A 7141-nucleotide genomic window follows, 5' to 3' on the forward strand; every position below is an offset into this window, starting at 1 on the left:
GGATGGCGCTCACTGTCGACCGCCCTCGACGAAATCCGAACTGCCGGTCCGACAGTCGGGGTGAAGACGGCTCTTCGAGATGTTCATTGAGGCGATTCAGGATGAGGCGCTCAAGTACCTTCCCAGTGCGTCGAGCATGCAGAGGGGTCGGTACGAGCTGCTCTCTCCCGGAGGCTTCCCCTGCTTCGGCAGCAACACCAGTCGTTGCCTCTTCCACTGCGCCGGAAACGAAGCGCGGTTCAGGCAGTCCTGGTACAGGACCCGGAAGACCTCCGGGAACATGGTGATTGCCGTCTTCACCGCCGCATTCGGGATGCCATCGAGCCCTGGTGCTTTGCGGCTCGCCATCTGACTCGCGATGAGCAGCAGCTCGTCGTCCGTTACCGGTGCAATTCCGCCGTTGTTGTTGCTCCCTCGACGCTTCCAACGTTGCTCAGCCGCGACCAGTCGCAGGGCGGATGCTCAGGGAAGAGGTCGGATACAATACGTTCGAGGACGCCCCGGTCCGCTTCGGACGGCATCCGACTGCCCCGGAGCCGAGACATAACGACCCGATATCCTGCCCCGAACGCATTCTCTTCTGCAATTTCGATCAGCTCCTGGAACAAGTTCCGCTTGCTAGCTCGAATTGCTCGGCTGAGCTCCGCCCTTGCTGTCCTGTGCTCTGCTGCTGCTATGCTGCGCTCCTCCAAGTCAGCCGTCTGCAGCAATCGGTCACGGGCAACCTCGCAATTGTTCCTCAGACGAGCCAGGAGGGAGACCACCAAAAGATGTTCCGATGCGGGTCTTGGTGCACTCAGGTAACCCGTTGCATCGTCTCGTCGCAAGCCTTGAGCATGGCTGCGATCATACCCTCCTGGCTCGTTGCGCGTTGGACAAAGTCCGCAGCGAACAGCGCCTCGAGGAATGAGGAAGGAGAAAACTGCGAGGCTTTCCATCGGCGGCCAGCGTGACGCACACGCCTCTGGCTTGAGGAATCACCCTGCTGCGACGATGGTTGCCGCTGTCGTTGCTGCTGCTGCTGTTGTGATAACTGCTGCTGTTGTAAGGACTGCTGTTGCTGCTGCTGCTGTTGCTGCTGAGACGACTGCTGCGCTGTCTGCTGATGGTTCTGTAGTTGTTCGGGGATGGTGGTGTTCCTCCCACGGTGTAGAGAACATAGCGGTGGTCTGACGCGGTGTAGCTTGTGCTGACAACCCAGGTGTCAGGGCGAGCGATCGACGGCTCGCGAATGCCACATCCACTATACTCGGGAGAGCCACCCGTTGCCATCAAACGTGTATTCCCGACCTTGATTAATCACGATTAGGCCAAGCTGCTCCACCATTCCGTGCAGCTCTTCGCCGCGGTCGCAAGTCCTCGGGCTGCCCCACTCCTCATGTCTGGCGTTAAAATCGCCGGCGACGACGACGAGGGTGGGAGAAGCCTTCGAGTTCTATTGCTTCCAAGAAGCGCTCGAACTCTGCGAGGTTAAGGCTTGGTGGAGCATAGCAGCTGATGAAAACCACTCCGCCGATCTGCGCTGCAACCAACCCCTGAGCTTCACTGCACCACACCCGCTGTATTGGTAGCTCACCGACAGCTACCACCGCTACCGCCTTGCAGCTGCTGAATGCCCACCGGCCGTTGTTTTCAGGTGGGCGCAGAACATCAGAGAGAATGAGCACGTCTGCTTTCTCCTCTCTGGCAGCTTGCAGCACCAGGTTCTGGGCATCACGGCCATGGCCCAGGTTCGCCTGCAGAACTTTCAGGGCCGGGAACATCGTTGGGCCGAACGGGCACATTCGCTGTGGCCTATGTGGTGAGCGCCACCGCACAGTGCGCACTTTGCCTCATTCTGGCAGGATCGTGCTTTGTGTCCGGTAAGCCCACAGCGGATGCACAGATTCTGCCTATCTGCGGTGGAACGGCAGTTCGAGGCGATGTGGCCCATCTCCAGACAGCGGAAACAGCGCTGTCGCTCTGGAGGCGTTGGTGGGGCTGCTCGAACCTTGCTCACACAGTCGCACAGGAACAGTTTAAGTCCTTCCAACTGCCGAGCCGACTTCACAGGTAGCCGGATGCGTGCTCGCTTCGAACCATCCGGTAGTTCCCAAATGCTGGCAGAAACAACTCCAGCACTTGCGCCAATCTTAGCATCGAGGGCAGCAATGATATCTTCCTCCGTAGCAAGGGGATCGATATCGACTACCAGCAGCTCACCCATTTCTGTGACAAGCCGACTGACGCCTGCGTCGCCGATGATTTTGCGGACGCCTTCCAGCATAAGCGGAGCGTTTGCCGTCTTGCTCAGCTCCATACGTAGCAGCCTGGCATGAGTTCGGCGGCCCTGCTTAATATGCCCTTTCATTTCGCTGTGAGCCGCGTCCAGACGAATGGCTATGCGCACCTTCTCGTAGATGCCATCCCAGGTTTCGCCTTCACTGGGAGACACCTCGATGATGTCGGGCCTCGGCTTTCGCTTACGATGTTGCTGATGTTGCTGCTGCATACGCTCCTGCTGCTGCTGCTGCGAGCCGGCGACCGCCTGTCGCTGTGGCTGACGCTGCTGCTGCTGCTGCTGCTGCTGCTGTTGCTGTTGCTGCTGCTGCTGGGAACGTGGCTTACCCGTAGCTTTTCCGCGATATCTACGCCGCACGACCTCACTAAAGGTGAGTTCCGGCACAACGTCTACGCGGACGGCTGTCGATGCCTCGCTGCGCGGCGGCATGACTGCGCGCGACGTCGACGCGCGGGGCTGCTCCTGCTCGTGCTGGTTCCGCTGCTGCTGTTGTTGTTGCTGCAGCTGCGGCGCAGAGGGTCGGCGCGGCAGCGGAGTCGGAGGTTGGCGCGGACTAGCTGACGGTTGTCCGCCGGCAACCTTTGCTGCCAGAAGAGAGTTGAGCACGTCTCGGTCGCGCTGATGTGCGGCGGCGAGCTTCTCCATCTGTGCCTCCAACTTCTCCTCTCGTCGTTTTGCCTCCTCCTTTTCCTCTTGTAGCAGTTGGCACATGCCAGTTATCTGCTCGGAGAGGCGAGCATTTTGCTCCTTCATTTCTGCATTCTGCTCCTCTAGTCGTTGGATTGTTGCCTTAAGCAACTCGAGCTCCGGTGTGGCCGTGGCGGCCTTGGATGCCACGGCGGGCTTGTTGTTGCCTGTGACACTGACCCTAGGCAGCGCCACTCGAGGCTCGGTCACAAACAGCTTCGAGCCAGATGCCAAGCTGCTACGGCAGTCCACAGAGACTGACCTCGCACTCGCGCGCGTTGACATCCCGGATGATGCCATCATCTTTGCCGACTTTCAGGTTGGTGGGTTAAATAACCCTGGGGTCGATGTGACCCCGGGGTCGGTTGACCCCGGGGGTCGAGATGACCCCAAGTATGCAGCGCCGTCTAGCTGGTGTTCTGCCGCTCAATCGCTGCTGTAGAATCCTTCTTCCACGCTGGTTTTCCACTATGGTCCGACTTGCGACCCCCTGGTGGGCTGGGGAGGGGTGGCGGGTGGCGAAAAATTACGAGAGGGTGCGTCGCTCACGTGGGGAATGGATCCGCACCAATCCCGAATTTTTTTTCCGGCACTTTTTCACGTCCAAATTGCGCTGCCCGCTTTTTCGACCCTTTTTGGACCTATTTTAGGGATTTTTCGAAAAATTCGAGCAGTTTTCGAGTTGCTCGAACTACTCGAATCGAGCAGATTCGAGCTGCCGCGGGCACTACACTTCTTCCCGAATTTTCTGCGCACTTTTTGTAAACTCGAGCACTTTTCGAGCAGTAACGGACTTTTCAAATTTTTGCCCCTTGGGAACTGCTCCCCGGACAAAATTTGTCCCTTGGGTATTATAGAATTTTTTTGCACACTTTGTCGGAGCGTGTTTACAAACGTCTGTACCCGACGGCTACTCGATGAACACTTCACAGGGATAACTGGCTTGTGGCCGCCAAGCGTTCATAGCGACGTGGCTTTTTGATCCTTCGATGTCGGCTCTTCCTATCATTGTGAAGCAAAATTCACCAAGCGTAGGATTGTTCACCCTTTCAAGGGAACGTGAGCTGGGTTTAGACCGTCGTGAGACAGGTTAGTTTTACCCTACTGGTGTGTGCTTTTAGTCGCTATCTTAACGGAATTCCTGTGCAGTACGAGAGGAACCACAGGTACGGACCACTGGCTCAATACTAGTCCGACCGGACTTTGGTATGACGCTACGTCCGCTGGATTATGCCTGAACGCCTCTAAGGTCGTAGCCAATCCGAGCTGATAGCGCTTCTCAAACCCATTAGGTGTTCGGAAGCTAGCGGGCCTAACAACCCTCTGAGATCCGTTGGAGTCTGCGTCTGCAGCCCGGCGTCTCATCCCGCTATACCTAGGCCGCAATGAGTGGAGTTCGCTGCACGTGTTAGTACCGTAACTGGGAACGCCGTTGGCTTGAGCTCTGCCCAACGTGGATATACCTAGTTTCGACACCTATCAACCGCCCGCAAACGACGGGACTTCAGGCTGGGAGCTGCGAGTTGTAGAGATGCGTTCGCATCGATCCTCTCAGGCGACCCATGCTTGGTGGTTTGTCCGTGTGCCCCTTCCTCGATGTGCGCAAGCTCGTCTTGGTCTGGGGACCACGTCGACACAGGGGATACTCTTGTGAGAGCATGAGTGTACTAAGTTGAGTGTAGCAAGGGAACGCGTGCCCCTTCCTCGTTGGCGTAACTAACCATCTTGGTCTGGGGACCGTGGTACCGTGCTCTGGTGAAGCTTGGTGCGTGCTCCTTCCTTGTCAGACGAGTGACTTGACCTGGTCTGGAGACCGTTCCTTTATACTAGTGGACAAGAGTTGGCTTCTTCCGTGTCAGACGAGTGACTTGACATAGGATGGAGAAGGACACTTAACACTAATGAGCTTGTCGGCGTGCCTCGTTCTCGACTTGATTGTCTTGATGTGAGGACCGTGCGGACCACACCAGTAAGCTTACACATGCTCGTTACAAGTTGTATAAGTTGACCCGTTTGGCCCGGTTGCCTTGCACATGATGGTGTTGACCATGTTCGGTTAACAGGTCGTGTGTCGAGGTGGTCGGCCTTGGTAGTAGGATGTCTTGTGCATGTGACGTGTTGACCTGGTTTGGTCGGTGTGTCGTCGTGTACGAGATGACCTACTTACCCGTTAGTTTTCCAAGTTGTATTATGTGTTGACTTAGTTGACGTGTCATGTGCTTGGATGATTAGCGTACGGGTCATGTATGGTGCGCTTGCTTCAGTTGAAGGGATGTACTAGTACAGTTGTATTAATCGTTTATTTCACGATCTGGTCTTTTGGCTGGATCGTGAAAAACGCTAAGTCCCAAATCCTGAACTCGAGAAGAAAGCGCCAATGACAACGTTTTTGACTGGAGCTCCCTAGCATTCGGCTTTTTCTACTTTGAAGGGATGCACTGTTGTATGAATTGTTTATTCACGAACTGGTCGTTTGATTGGATCGTGAAAAAAAAACGCTCAGTCCCAAATCCTGAACTCGACAGGAAAGCGCTGATTGCAAACATTTTGACTGGAAGTCCCTTGAAAATGGCGTTTTCGTTATTGGCATTATGTGGCACGTTTATTGTGGCTAGAACATTAATTATTCACAAAATGGCACCAAAGCTTGGCAAAAGTCGCGAAACACTCCTATCTCGACGCACCAGCAATCGCAACTTGATGCAAAATAAATTGCACGAGCTAATGATACTTGTACCATGCACAGTACACCGTACCAAAATATACCCCTGAAAGTGTGCAATTTGGTGCTACCCTAGGGAATATGTATGGAGAAGCCTAGCTACGTGTGTCGCACGTTCCAAGTTGCATGGACGTCGAACAGAGGCATGCAAAAGCACCTATCTAGGGAATTACTCTACGTTCTAGTAGCAAGTGCGATTTTCCGGTCCAGCACGGCAGTACGCCTGCACGCATACACTCCATGTACCAAAAATGTACCAACCTAGGCGTTGCTCAGTAGCTTTTGGCGGCACATAGAAAAAGTATTCGAGTTCAGATTTTTGGGACTTAGCGTATTTTTAAAACTAATAACGAAAATTAAATTTTAAATCGGTAAACGGCTAGGAGTTGCTCAGTAGCTTTTTGCGCAACGTGGCAAAAGTATTCGAGTTCAGATTTCTTGGACGTAGCGTATTTTTCAATCATAATAAACCGAATCAAACATAACAATGATGAAACTTACACCATGTCCCAAGGTTGTGCACAAAACGTAACGATAAAGTGCTGGCGAAGTTAGAGGTGCACCAAAATTGTGTACCGATCAGGGAAAGTACTCTACGTTCCTATGATTTGGGTGAAAAGTGTTATTTAACTGCTGGTTAGAATAGACAGTTGCTTATCATACACATCGCAAACGAACACCCCTTAGTGAGCATTAGCAAAAGTCAATTGCACAAAGCAAATGCAATACAAACTGATCAAGTACATTAAAGAACGCTACGTACCAGGACTTCTTTCCAAGAATGGTGTCCGCGACGGGAGGGCAAGCGTCCTTCCCAGGTTTTCCTAGTAAACCTTGTATGGTAAACATACCCAAGCGTGTCTGTAAGCACGCAACGAAAGTCACGAACGGGCACATACCTAGGGAATGTACTCTACGTACTTGGACTTTTGTCCAAGAATGGTGTCCGCGACGGTCGGGCACTGCGACGCAATAACCAAATCCTAGGATTGTAACTTTAGTGTGCACAAACATAAACATTAACGCGTTCGCTCGGGCTGCGCCTCCGTCTTGTACTTTCCTGATCGGTACACAGTTTTGGTGCACTGCTATTCCGACCGGCAACTTGTACCAACATATACATCCATGAACGCGTACGTAGTGTACTTTCCCTGATCGGTACACAATGTTGGTGCACGGCATAAGAAAAGAGCTAAAATGGTCAAACTCAATCCATTTCAACAATAGATAGTCGATAGTAGCTGTGCCGATGAAGTAGGGCACGATGCAAGTTAATGTTGTTTAATGAATAACATGTCCGCCATACATTTCAGTACAAAATTGCTCGGTCAGACCTACAAAGTGCTATATCTCGAATACGAGGCGTCGGACTGGGGGTTGTAGAACAATTTTAAGTTCGTCTAATGATTCTACATCCGATTCTGGATAGCGGTTTTTGACCACTTTTCAAT

The sequence above is a fragment of the Anopheles arabiensis genome (genome assembly GCF_016920715.1).
Source record: "Anopheles arabiensis isolate DONGOLA chromosome X unlocalized genomic scaffold, AaraD3 X_pericentromeric_contig0009, whole genome shotgun sequence".
NCBI lineage: Eukaryota > Metazoa > Arthropoda > Insecta > Diptera > Culicidae > Anopheles > Anopheles arabiensis.